The sequence below is a fragment of the Rhyacophila brunnea genome, unplaced genomic scaffold, assembly GCF_057557595.1.
Source record: "Rhyacophila brunnea isolate RB1 unplaced genomic scaffold, BYU_Rbru_1.0 scaffold_23, whole genome shotgun sequence".
NCBI lineage: Eukaryota > Metazoa > Arthropoda > Insecta > Trichoptera > Rhyacophilidae > Rhyacophila > Rhyacophila brunnea.
This window is the reverse complement of record NW_028232893.1, coordinates 18,569,851-18,585,520: the sequence shown is the minus strand read 5'-3', so window position 1 is coordinate 18,585,520 and position 15,670 is coordinate 18,569,851.

Genomic DNA, 15,670 nt, shown 5'->3' with positions numbered 1-15,670 from the left:
AATTAAAAAAAAAAAACTAGTTTTCATGTTAATCACCTTGTATAATATTCTTTAGCCATATCCGCCACTTAGTTGGAGCATATGGACACCAAGAATACCTGTCACTAGCCAGTCTTCTTGCATCGTTCCAGGTCATACCAGCATCTCATAGCTCCGCCGTATACACTGGTGGCGAAGGGTAGAGGTAGACTGTTAAGATCCAGCATAAATAGTGCACATTAAACTTTATCAGTCATACTTATTTGATTTCATTGAACTAAGAAAACAATTTGCAGATAGTGTTGGTTAGTTTTTAAAAATCAATTAAACCCTGTTTAAACCAAACCATAATAGTTTAGGCATGCTATGGGCGATCTGATAAAAATAGTGCACACTTTGTCAGTCACACTTATTTGTTTTCATTGACTTAAAAATACACATTACGATGGTGACAGTTGAATTTTTAAAATTCACTAAGCCTTGCCAACCAAACCACAATAGATACAAAATATTCTTTTATCTGTAAAATATCTAAAACCATGTTTGATTTAAAGGCATAATTTTAAATATTTTATAGATATACAACTATTTCTTGACTATTATTTAACTATGGTTTGGTTACGAGGGGTTTAATTAATTTTAAAACTAACCAATAATATCTGCATATTGTAGTAATAGTTGAATGAAAACAAAATATATGCATGACTGACAAAGTTTAATGTGCACTATTTATGCAGGATCTTAACAGCGTACCTCCACCCTTCGCCAATAGTATACACTCTATAGATAGTATTTAGCTGCCTTACAGGACGCCGGAATCAAGTTGGCTTGAAGAGCAAGCAACTAAGTTGAAGTTCTCTTCTGGCATTCGCAGCACATAACCCAGCCAGATCCAACGTTGCCTCTTCACTCTCAGCGTGATGAGAGGCTGCTTGGTGCGTTCTCGTATCTCCTCGTTACTCCCAGTATCCATCGCAAACATCTGTCCTCGTAACTCAGTATACGGTTGTGGCTGTGCTATGATTCGCTACCGTAAAGCAGCACCATCATAATGCAAGCATCGAATAGAAATAGGTTTTGACCGAGTACAGTCGTGAGCCCCAGACACTCCGCATCAAGTTGAATGTTGTTCCAGCCATTTATATTCGGATAGCGAGCTTTCTCTGCAAAATAGTTTGTATAATATTACCCTAATTATATCCAGTGTTCTCAAAATGGTTGCTAACCACCTTGGCAATTAGGTACCACCACCCAGCCCTCTTTAGGACCTATACTGAGAGGTATCGCCATATGACATACTGAACAATCGCATATGGTTTGCGTCTACTGGCATGCCAGACACTGGCTACTGGAATGTTTTTTCGCTGGAACGTGTCTCATAAGATTCGGTATATAAATTTAAAAAAATATATATATATCTTCTTATAATATATAACCCAACCGAGGTGTCAAGCCGAAACCTTTCCGGCTACAGATATATTATAGATTGTGTAATATAATATACTTATGTATATATTTGTTTTAACATTAGACGGCATTTTCTTTTATTTATGAATGTGGTTTTTCCATAATAACAATAGAAATTCTCTCCCGTTTCAAATGACTGTTCTCTTGTATTTTTATTCTCGTGACACGGGTTAGAAACAGAGGCGGATTGAGTACATACCTCAGAGCAATAATACTAAAGATCAAGGGTATTGTCCGGTTATATGAAACCGTTTTCTTTGTGTACGACGCACAGTAGAATGAACCTCAGTTTTATTATTATTAACTTACCTATGAAACGTCATACAATCATCTCAGTACCTACATAATATTTAAATACAACACAGTTAATCATGTTCTCTAATAAATTTACTAAAATATATACCACTAACTGTATATTTCAGCAACACATACTCGCAGTGTACTTAATTGCATCGGTCAAACTAATATTTACCAGCTTCACGTCTTCAAACATAACTCATTTATTGATATGGCGTCTATCTTACTCTAACGCATATTGCGGAGACGCGTGTCGTATGTTTTCTCATTCGCATTTACGGTTAGTTTTTATTCATGATTTGGTACATATACACCAGTGGCGAAGAGTAAAGGAACGTATAGTGTTAAGAACCGACGCAGACTAAACCTTGTCTTTGTATCCCGTATTTGATTTCGTTAAAGTAAGACTACAAATTGTAGACAGTGTTCGTTAGTTTTTAAAATTCAATTAAAACAAGCCATAATAGACAATAGTGGAAAAATATTCATCTATCTACACAATGTCTAAAATTAGGCTATTTTGGATATTTTAGAGATAAAAGAATATTTATTTATCTATTATGGGCTTAACGGATTTAAAAAAACTAATCAACACCAATACCATCTTGTATTTTTACCATTATGTATTATTATTTCAACGGAAAAAAATATGACTAAAAAAGTGTGCACTATTTTTATCGGATTGCCCATAGCATATGTAAACTATTATGGTTTGGTTTAAGCAGGGTTTAATATTGATTTTAAAAAACTAACCAGCACCATCGACAGTTGTATTTATATTATTGTTCAATGAACATAAATAAGTATGAGTGACAAATTTTAGTGTGCACTATGTATTATGTCAGATCTTAACAGCATATCTTCACCATTCGCCACTGCTATAATATATAACTACTGATATATTATACCTATTAATTTCTTATTAAGTATTTACTTTTCCTTCGTTTGATATTCCTTTCGAAACCGTTACAGGTTAGATAATGTCACCCGGTAGAGGGCACTATATAAAATATATTTTCAATTATTCATAAAGTAGTTTAATATTATAAAAACACATTTTGGTACTAGCGGTATGAAATAATAATTCAAGAATAACGTGAGTTCAATAAATTTTATATAATAAACTGCTGCCTTACCGGTGGTTCTCGCTATAAGTAAAATGCCCACTTCGCCCCTGCCAAAAACGTAACAATACTCATGCTACGGGTGGCTGGATTCTGTCCTGTCTGGGTTGACCGTCGTTTTATCATTATTTTTTTTCCGACATCAGAAGCCTAATCAAGGATAATATAGACTAAAACATCTACTCATATATTTATAAGAACTTAAGTATATGTATCACGTATATTTTTATTATGTATTAGTAAGAAAATCTGAAAGGAAAACAGCCTTTGTTGTTTTAAGACAAACGATATTATTTGTAACGTGATCGCTCCAACATTATTACCGTAAAAGATTTTGACGAAAGAACGAATTTTACACGTAAACAGCACTTCAGTGCACGCCAATTTCATCTGCAAGAGCTTTTTTATAGATGTTTACATATTCAAAGATATCACCTGTTAAAATTTTATTTTTCTATGCAGCCTACGGCCCATTACTACAGTCAGGCCGTGACACGAAACCGTAAATTTCAATCGAAGTGCTAGTTATATTGCTATACAACGAGTAGAATATGGTAAACTGTTTTTAGAAAAAGATTATTGTTTCGTATTGAAATAAATGGTAATACGTTAATTACTTTGAACGAAATTTATACACCGATTACAGGTGCATGGATTTACTGTTGGCAGTATGTATTATCGTACCCATAATAATAAAATACACGTGTAAAACGTATTATCGTGCAAATTGCAAGACTGCATGCATCGATCAAAAAAGTTTAGAAGCTTGTGAATTTTCACGCAATACTTTGTACTTGCATGGTGAATGCGCGTGGGCAGCAGAACCTGCCGGAAGAAATACGAACTACACCGCACAGAAAATTTTGACATTTACCGATTATCTACGAATCTGTCAAATAGCCCCATACAATAACAATATCGCGTCCCGCTTGAAGAATGAGGTTGGAGAGACAGTCAGCACTTTTACGTGTAAACAGTTATTATTGCGATAGTTTGAAATACAAACTATTAGTGCAAGTAAATCCATGCACACGTGTACATGCGCTAATATAATCGTAAATTTTCATTTACTGCGAATAGTAAAGTCACATCATTGGATTCGAAAATAATCAATAAGTAGCACTAACATCATAACCAGTAATTCACTGTCCCAGCCTGTCTATAGTCAGCCTTGATGCAACCCCATGCGTTTTATGTAGCGTTGTATTGATCTGTAAAAAAACATTTCAATATTACTTTGCATTTAAACACTATTTTAACGAAATAATATTAAAATTCGTCAACCGTAAAACATACGACTTTCCACGCTAATTAATTATATTATGCGCACGTATTATTATTTTAAACTTTATTTTTTTTAATGAACGTTGTATGGGAACCCCGTGTTCGGACTACCTTTTAATATGGATAAAATGTATTGTTACCGCATTACCACTTGTGTACCGCATTATTCGGATATTCAGGTAACAGGCGAAAAGCCTAATAAATTATTGGCTTTAATGAAACATGATGGATTATGCCAATAAGAGCACTCATTTTCTGTATAACAATTCAATATATTATTAAATTCGTGTGCTGTATTTTCCGATATATGATTCTTTTTAATATGTATCCATTCCAAATCCCATAATATACAGGATTTAAAAAAAAACAAATGAACGCCTTATATAACCTCCTTAAAAACAAACGAATAGGTACCTATTCCATCTTCTGTTACTTGCATACATATGCTAATTTATTATCTAATTGAAGATACATAATTTTAAAACATCTCATGCATATAAAATAATATACCGACTAGAAAAAAATCTTTTTCAGAAAAAAGAAATTCTAATGGGTATTATGCATGAGATGTTTTCAAATTAGTATATTATGTTCAATATAATGTTTCATTCTCAAATCTTGTGTCTTATTCGTTGAATAAAAGAAATAGTTTATTAACTTATTCTTTAATCTCAGAACTTGTCATTTTTACCACGTTTTTCTTAGCTCGTATTCCAGTACAAATCTTGCAATCGATTTTTAACTAACTTCCCGACTAGCTAGACATTTGAAACTCTTAGAATATATCAGAACACGGTGCCAATGCATTCTTTTAATACATTTAGCCATCTTTAAGTAGAATTGAATTCATTTACAGTTAATTCTGTTTTGTATGAAAAGTTATTTCGGAAGAAATCCGTAATCCAATCCACTATTATTGGTTGCTAAGGGGGTGGTCCTAGAAACTAAATTAATAATATATACGTGCGTTACTATGTAAATCAAAATGACATTTCAGTATTCTATATTTGTTTGTTTGTTTGTTGCAAAATAGCAAAACAATGATTTGTTGACAATTGCTTTATTTGTCCTAAATTATCAATACATAGAATTGTCTAGTTTATATGATTCAACAGAACATTTTAAAACGTGGTAGGTAGGTATATAAAAAGATCTTGTAATTTATTATTGATTGCTACGAATTAATAAAAAACCTTTTGCAACAACTTTAAAGGTATTTTCTCTATTTATTTATGATACATTTTAATTGTGTGTTTTTTTTTGAATTTGATAAGATCACACAATTATTGCACAGATATCTAACAAAATTGCATGTGGAGTGGGCAAGGTAAACAAGCTGCTTCAAAAAAAATTCAAATGCAGTTTAATATGCAATTATATCTAAGTGATTCGACCTACCTGAAGGCATTTGTTAGATGTTGAGAGTTTATTGCTGCGTAAACAGTATTCAGGTGGTACAAGAATAAATAACGCAGGAGAGATGATAGCGGTCCGAGGCCCGGTGGAAGGGATACTTGAGTCGCAGGCACGTTGAGAGAATGGTCCACGGCGAGACGTGACGAGAGAGTGCGCTCGTCCGAGGCTCGGTGGAAGTGAGTTCTGTGCCGTGTGATACTGAGACTGAATCTGAACTGACTGAGAACCTGATGAAGATTGATTGATGATGTAAAATATGTTGATTGTAGATACGGCGATTGTGCGATAGCTACGTCTTGCTGATTCTTGCATTGTAATGACGCTGACAAGGCCCGAGGTTGTATTCAGCAGAATAACTTGGGTACACTCAGAAATTTTTAAATGTATTTTTTCTGTCGTCTTAAGATACATTTATGTTCAGTTTTTTTGGGCAGTACCCATCTAAGAATTACTATCTAACAAAAATGCTTGCTAAGTGTGCAAGCTAAACGTTATTAACTACTTATTTACGAACTATTTTTTAGAGGATACCTTTTGGATTATTTCACTTTTATGTGATATCAAAACCAAACTTGTAATTTCCACTATATCAATTTTATTTTTCGTTAGCAAATATCAAATCTCACACCGTATTTTCTACGGGCAGCTACTATTGTATTATTCATGATTACTATGGTGGTATTCACACTTTTTCGTTTCACGGGGGCCTAAATAATATTTCGGCATAAATTATGTATATTGCGTCGTCTGCATAGATATTATTACGATATTTCGTCCAATAAAGAATCCTTTTTTAGTTTTCTGAGCAACCGTATTATGAATCGGATTGCGATAGCAATTGCATGTGAGTTATTAAATTTAGTTCATGGAAAAAATCCTTAAAAATTAAATGTGTGGGACTTTTCAAGGTCTTCTGTCAAATCTGCCAATCAAATATTTTTCTTTCAATGTGAAATATTAGCAGTTATTACTTTCTCTAGTGGGCCAACCTATAATCAACTCAACACCAACTTTACGCCCCAGAATTATTAAAGCCTCAATTACATTGAGCTTCTTTACGAGCTGTTTACTGGCGAATTTAAAAGCGGGCGATTCAGCTACTGCGATTTGATGATTACACACAAAACTTTCCATTCGCTGAGAAGCCACAAGCCAGTGACTATTTTGACAGAACGTAGTTCGTTTTCTTACCGGGAGGTTGGTACTGCGCTCTACTGCGCAGACGCAGTAGGCCCACACGCCGGCGTGTAGCGTGTAAAGTTGGCCGGCTTTCAACTTTTCTCGGTAGAGTGTTTACAACCTGCTTATTAGCATATTCGATGATTACACTGGGCGACTTTACAGGCAGATTGTAAATTCGCCAATAAACAGCTCGTAAAGAAGCTCAATGTAATTGAGGCTTAAGACGATACATCAGTGAAACGGCAAATAGTTTTCAACTATAGGCGCGACGAAATTTTAGACTCGCTGGCATTCGGAGAGCGAACGTCGAGGTGTGAGTACGTCAATTTGTTTCGTGATGCTGACGGGGGTATTAATTCTTAAATCGTGTAAAGATGACTAAAAACCTTACCCATTTACTTGAAAAAGAAAACATGACAATGAATATATTATTATTGTTACTAATAGAACATGGTGTGTAAAACTCCCACCTCCGCACCCGTTATGTATATGCAGCCACGTCATACGCGGCCGGCTAACATAACCCTTACGTGTGCCAGGTCAAAGAATTTAAGCCCTCATTTTGTCCCGAGCAGAGCCGCACGGGACTGGTGATGCAACCTTGCACCGAAGTGCGAATGCATAATGTTAATTTATATGGCAACTATCAGAGTGACTTTAAATTGAAGAGTCGCAAGGGGAGTCGAGAGTGTCCCGCTCCCCGTACGCTCTGGTGAATTTAGTAAAGGCCGCAAAATTTAGTAATATAGAAGATACGTTAAAGTGCCCACCACCACCCGTCATATATGCACAACCGTGGATATGCACGGCAGCTTTCTATGACGCTTTAAACGTGTCTGAAAGAAGTGATTTTAAGTGCTCATTCCGTCCCGATACGGAGCCGCACGGGACTGATGCTGCAACCATGCACCGTAGTGCTTAAAGAAGAAAGTTAAGAAAGAAAATGTTTGTTTTTGTTTTTGGACTGGCTCTGCTGTCCGCTGACGTTAAGCGCTTTGTGTATCCGCATACTGAGTGTCACGAATTGAAATGGATGAGTCTACAGAAGAGTCGGGACTATCCCGCTCCCCATACGACGCTGCAAATTTCTCAAATGCCGCAAAGTTGGCCTCGGTTGCTACCAGATCTCCATGACCAATTGGGCCCGTGTGAGGACGGACCCTGGCAAACAGCTCCGCTCGTTCGAATTCCATAAGCGGGCAATCCCAGAGGATGTGTTCAACATCTTGGTGGTCATGCCCGCAGGTACAACCCGGCCCATCTACTATAAAGCCAAACTCGTGGAGTCTGGCGGCGAAGTTGCCATGGCCGGTGAGGAACTGGCTAATCCAGTGCGAAGGTTGGAGTCTTCTAGTTTGGTGCCTGCAGAATACGTCTGGAAAAAAACGGTAAGTGTGCCGCCCCTTGGGGGAGGCGGTCCACCTCGCCTGCCATGCCGCAAATGCGGTCTTGTACACAATGTCACTTACAGTCTTCCTGTAAGGAACAACCTCGGATCTCTGCGGTGGTGTCAGATGGACACCGGCGTTGTGCTGATCCCCCTCAAGAGTAGGGTGATCGATCCTCTGACTTGGACGTGCAGATCGAGGGGTAGCACCCCCGCGAGTACGGCAAGCGCGTCAGTAGAAGTTGTGCGGTAGGCTTTGGTAAGCGAGATCAGCGCGAGTCGCTGCCCGCTTAGTAGTGCGCGTCTCACGAGAGTTAAGGAGTTTACTCGGGAATGCCAATTGCTGGAGGCGTAACCGGCAATTCCCATGAAAATTGCGCCGTATGCAACCTTAAGGGCTCTAGGCTTAAGTCCCCAATTGCGAACATTAAATGGACGCATGTTGGATTTATACGACAAATTATATTTCGTTCGGCATGCGTCATTTGCATCCGCGACCCGCAATCCGCGCATCGCCTTGCAACGATCTTTTTAGACCATGCTTCAACTGAGGTATAGCCTTAATATACATTTATTGTAATATTGTAAAGAACACCTCACGTTTGAGTATTTGCAATTGACTCTACGGATATGCTCAGTAAGTTTCCTACTAAATTAAAACAAGGCGTACCTACTAGAAAACCAAGTAAGTTACACTCAATGACATTCATTGGTTATACTGGAACATTTACCTACATACATCTGGCCTCAAACAAAATAAAAATCATTTGTATAAAAACAATATAATATTTTTATAAAAATGGTACTCCAACGCGCATGGAAAGAACGTGCACTAACATATTTACAGTGGATACGTTTTAGTCTTTCATTGGAAGTAGCAACGAATAATCTCGTGTGATGTCAATTTGATATAATCACGGGTAGGTATTTACAGTAAAAACAAAACAATGATTCGGCTGGCCGATGCTGTGCATGAGGTTGGGGAGCCGTACTGAATACCTGACAGCCGATGAGCGCGTATTCGTAGGTATTCGTACGCATACAACTACGAACTGAATCATTGTTTTGTTTTTACTGTACACAGTGTGGACTATCTAAACAACATTTAATTTGATAGCAAGTTTTCAGATATTTTATTACACGTGCAAATGGAAGGCAGAATGTCGACCCATTAGATATTCAAATTTTTAAAAAAAAAATGTATTTTACATAGTATTGTAATGATCATGATAAATGATAAGTTACAAATCCAAGGGGTTCACCACATGATAATATGAAAACAAAATACAAAATAAGAGTTTGTAACAATATTTTTAAACATAAAGCCGGGTATTATGAATATTAAAGTTAAGCGCCCTCCACCGAAACCCGCCCCGCCCCACCATACTCGGTCTTAATCGAGCGTATCTCGAATGAATAATAACAACGTACCTACATGGACGTACACTGAGTGAGATAAGTCGTTCATATTTAAATACAGTGGCGAGGGGTACAGGTAAGCTGTTAAGATTCGACATAAATAGTTATTTGTTTTCATTGAACTATGAATACAATTATTTTCAGATGGTGTTATTAGAGTTTAGGCATCCTATGGGCGATCCGACAAAAATAGTGCACACCTTTTCAGTCATAATAATTTGTTTTCGTTGAATTAAGAATACAGAGTGTTAGTTTTTTTTTTAAATTCATTTAACCCTGCCCAACCAAACCATAATCGATAAAAAATATTCTTATATCTATAAAATATATAAAACTATATATGGTTTAGTGACATAACTTTAGATATTTTATAGATAAACGAATATTTTTTGACCACTTGACTATCTACTATGGCTTGGATAGGTAGGGTTTATTGAATTGACTATATATACTGGATATAATTGACTGACAAAGTTTAGTGTGCACTATTTATGTCGAATCTTAACAGCCTACCTCCACCCTTCGCCATTAATATATGCATAGGTACGACCACCTAACCTTGCCCTCACGCAAGTTTGATTAAAGACTGTTATCGTTTTCCCAATTGATATTACGTATTATCAATGGCAGGTTGGTTCTTCATATTGGGAGAATAAACAATGGATGTCGGTCTGTACTAGACCATCTACCGATATTATAATTAATCAAAATTTGTATAATGAACTATTTCTATATTCAATGAATAATTTACAAGATTCAGCAATGTAACATTCTTTTATTGAAGATACATCATTTGAAAACGCGTCTGAGAAATAAAGGTAGAGTCTGTATTCTATAAACTGGCGTACACGTCAAACGGAAAGCATTGTGCAATCGCGTTCAACTGCAAGCAAGTTTTCAATGGGAGGGAACGAGGTGGATGCTGTAGTGGTTGAGGAAACCGGCACGCCAGCTTATAGAAGACAAACACTACCTATAACCACTAGAAAACATATTAAAAAAAAAAAAAAAAAACGACACCCAGCAGGATTCGCGAACATGTGCCTGACCACACTAAGCTATACGTGTCTTATGTAATTGCCATTGTTATTGGCAATCGGTTTTTGTATTTTTAATCAAAATATTATAATTACTTAAATTACTAACCCGTGTCAGGATCATTTCAAATCCTGGGGAACGCAGGTTCGAACCTGCTGGGAGTTTTCAAATTATGTATGCAAAATAAATATTTGTTTGACTTAATTTCCTTAATAATTGGCACCAACTAACATCTATCTACATTATTATACAATAATACAAAGTTTGTTTGTTCAAATTACTTTCCTGTCATATTCCTAATTTGAATTTATGTGGCAGATACAATTTGCATTTTTATTTGAATACAATTTAAAATTGTTGGTGTTCATTTATTTTCTGTCAAAATATTTTTCATTCCGACTCATTTAATTATAATATGGCAGTGAAAATGCTGTGATTAAGTGGGAAATGGTGATTAGGTATTAACATGTAGGTAAAAATATGTAATAGTAGGTAAGTGTATTACAGGATTTGTTGTAAATTTTAACCATATTTTAACACACTTGGTACAATAATAATAATAATGACGGACAATAATAAAATTGTCAACCGAAAATTTCTCACGATTTAACTGATAAATGCATCACGAGATTATAATATGACAGTTTTTATTTTTCTATACTTGTTCTTTTGGTAAATGTGCCGCAGAGGTGGACATGAGATTTTACAACTTTCTTTTTAGACCAAACCAAACCTAACCTAACCTAATCTAACCTACCCCAACCTAATATTACCTCATATAATCTTAGTTTGTGATAATAGTGTATCAAAATGTATGAAAAATTCAAATTTTCAATTAACGATTATTGAATCGAAAAGCCGATGCGCCGACAGAAAAAGGTATTTATTATAATTGTCTACATGGAATAAACTGTTTTCGTAAAAAAAAAAAAAAGCTCGTGTCCACCTCTGCGGCACAATTATCGTTCTTTTAACTAGGTATTCATGTACATTCATTCTTTTTTTGTAAAATGAGGTTGATAGAGATACATTGACTTATTTGCATATTCTTTTTAAATTTGCAGTTTGTGTTATTTGGTTATTTGTTGGTCAATTTCGTGATTACGTTGTCTACACAGAACTTCGAGAACCCATAGCTCGTTTTTTATTATTGGACACTCGTTAATGACATGCCACACTGTTTGAGATGTGTAGCCGTCACATGAACAGCAGTCATCGTACCTGAATTAAAATCTTTTTAGATAGGCTGTAATCCATTCCCTGTTAGTAACTGTGTGAGTTCGTGTGAAGTTTTTATGTTCCTGGCAAGAATGATGGCTGAGATTATGTTTGGAATAAATTTATTCGTTATTGGTCATGGGGCGGATGTTGTGTAGGTATATATTGTAGCCCTATTGTTTCTTCGTTTAGTGGTTTTTGTTGTTGTGTAACTTAGGGGGAAGTGTGTGAAGGCACGCCTCTGTTGTGGCTTCTGGTGCAGAAGAATCTATGGTTTGTTCCTACTTAACGGCCCACATGCGCCACGTAGGTCAAAACGGAGATTTGTGGTATTTTCAGAGCATAAGCCTGGACATTCCTTAAACGTTGGAATAAAATGACAATAGAAATGGCGTATTTCAAAAAAAATACTACTTTATTCTTATGTCAATAATTATAAGAAAACAATCATTATTCGTAGGATGTTTTATCACATTTGAATGGTCAAAGACATAGCTTATAATCAGTATCTTTAGAATTATCTTCAAATGTGTTAATCGTGCCCATTTTTTTGAATAATAAAATGCCTAATTCTTGTCAAATTTGGGATCAGAGATTATAAATATAATTTTTTATCATAAATATTTCACTATATAATGTTAACAACAATTTTACTAATGGTTTTATAAAGGCGTTTAAAAATTAATAAATCTAAAAAATCTTAACACCATTGCACATGGTTGTACTGAAATATGACTATATTCTAAAACATTTTTTTTTTTTTAGAATTATCAATAACCATGTCCTTGCTTTTTCGTACAAGGTGGTTGTTAGTAATTTTGGACAATCACAAACACCCAGGCTTTGAGAAAAACACATACATACTGTGTTCTCACCGGGAATCGAACCCAGAACTCTTGGGTGGAAGGCCAGTGCCTTATACAGTGCACCACGAGAGCCGCCAATTGGAGCGAGAGGTTTAAAAGAATACTATTTTATGTAATAAAAATACTTTATGCAGTCATCAAATTTAATGTTGAAAATAAATATAAAGGATAATAAGGCTTCAAAATTATATAAATAGATTATCTACAACGTTTAAGGAACGTCCAGGCTTATACTCCGAAAATACCATAAAATATCCATTTTCACCTACGTGGCGCATGTGGGCCCTTAATATAATGGAGTAAAAATATTAAATTGTTTTACTGTACACAAATAAAAAAGAACAATGCTTATTCAGGTAATCAAAGGTAGATGTTATTACAATATATAATATGCGTATGTTCTTCATCTCTTTGAGAGAACTACCAAACAATACAATTCCTTCTCAAATTAATAGTAATTTGTAAACGGGAAAAGCAAACACAACCCCAAAACTAATAAGAAACTACCCTTCTTGACCCGGGGCTTATCTTGCCAAAAAATAAATTGAGCGAAGCCCTTTAATCGCAGGTACACTCTGCGACGTCGAAGTGTAGCACATGAGTATTGGGGATGATGGGGGTGATGGAATTTACCAACAAAAAATACCCTTTACAAAACATAAGCACGATGAAATAATATTAATATAAATTGTTAGATTTCTTTCAAGAGTCCCACGATGGCCTGGCGGTGACGTATCTGCTTATAAGGTCGTGGTTAGCGGGTCTGGCAAATTCACACATTGTTTTTCAATGTGTTTGAAATAAATTATTATCAGATCACTGGTTATTTAAAGTACTTATCACACATATTTACCTACCTTCTAATCCCAAAATAACATTTTTTAATTTTTCAATATATAGGTAAGTACCAAATACTTTGAATTTCACAGTTTTCAGTGAAAAAACTATTAAATTTTCAATGACTAATCGCTTCTATCGCATGTTTATCCTCAGTTTACTGTGTATGAATTAACCAATGTTAAAAATAACAATTTTATATGCCTATAATGGCTGAGCGCTTACGTGTAGGCTTACAATGCTGTGGGTTCCGGGTTTGAATCTCGGGTCTGATAATTTTACATACTGTTTTTCAATCTCAATTGATTTTTAATTCATCTTCAATTTTCAACTTCACTTTTATTATATATTAGTAGTGTTGGGTTTCGATTTGGTTACCACTGTGGGAGTCGTCGGGGTGTCGCAGGTCATGGTGTTGATCATGATGATGAAGAAGTCGAAGATGGATGCAGGAGCGAGTTTTATTTGCGGCGTAAACAGTCGGTACAATAGTATGTTACATTAGTTATGTTACAATACTCATGATAATGTTTCGAGGTCCGAATCTCGGTACAATGAGATGTTGTGCGAAGCGATATAGAGACTGTGATAGTAACGGACCGGAACCGTATATTCGAGTGACATGTCCGATGAATTATTATTCGCTATTTATACATCATAATAATATCTACCCATTATTATTTAGGACATAACTAGGTATATTAATCAAGTCAGCTACTTACTGTCATTTACTCATTTGCGTCAATGGACATGCGAGTAGCTGACTATTGTATAAAATATAGATATCGCGGAAATAACTATTGTACTATAATTTGACACTACGGAAATGCATATTAAAGAATTTGTAATTCCGGTAATATATTTAATATCGCCGATCAATATGCTAACACGAATGGTTTTCTTCAATATATTATTTTTTGGAAAATGCGTTAATCGCTATTTGCCATGCGATAATATCGTCGACTGTACCTAATCAAATACACAAAGGTGGGCGCGGAATTTTTATTTCGCTCAGCATACGTACCTTTTGCTTTGCCCTCTGCCTAAATTCCAAATTCCAATACATACTGATTGAATTTGTTTCCTGGCGAATTTCTATAATGAAACCGCTGATGGATAAAAGATCGCCGCACTTTTCCTACCGCGCCTACATTATCTATTATTATTCAGTTAATTTGAATAATATTACTTACGAACTCTCAATGTTGTAAAAGTATGGAGTATTTTAAAATTATCTTTTTCTCATTATAAACATATGCGTGTATTTTAGTGTGGCACAGCGGTTTTCAACTTCTTATATTTAAACTTTCGCGTTGTCTATCTACGTTACTTCACAGTGCTTTGCGCCTAACAGTAAACGACACATCGTTTGAAAGGTAAAGCATTCAAAAGTTGTGATTTCATAGAGCCATATTATATTATCCGAATTATCTCCTCGCGTAATATTAGAATCGATTCTAATCATAATCCAATATAAATTACCTTAGTGCATCTAAACTAGATGTCACTGTAATTATAATAATTACATATTAATAATAATTATTTTAAAAACTAATATTATTACAATAATTATTTAAACAATAGTAGATATATACATATTTTAAAACATATATTAATAACATTAAATCGATAATTTTGTTTCAAGAAATTACTTGGAACAATAAATGTATGTAATAGTAAAACCCTTATTTTTAGCCTTTTTTCTTATTTGTCGCTTTCTCTTTGAAATAAAAAAAAATATATTTATTTTTTCCATTGTATTTAGATAGGTATTGATCGATTAAAATATGTTTAAAGCATTAGTTTGATAATGAATTTCTATGCGTCTCCCCCTTAAAAAATCATAGAAACGCGGCAATGTTAAAATCATCTACGATTTTCACACTCTAAAACTCGTGAATAAGTCATACGCTAATAAACTAAATATACTCTTTAGGAATAACTAATAATTCCTAACAACATCATAATAAATTTAACCCGATATGGTGCCGAGACCAACTGCCACACGAAAGCAAGAGAGAAACCTACCCATACCGAAATTAGAAGAAAGAGGCAAAGGAGGGTTCACAAAGCTAAAAAAAATCAGATTCATTTCTTTCTAGACTAGTTTTAAAGTAGTTTTTTTATTATTTTTATTAGACTGTGGTATCTTTGTT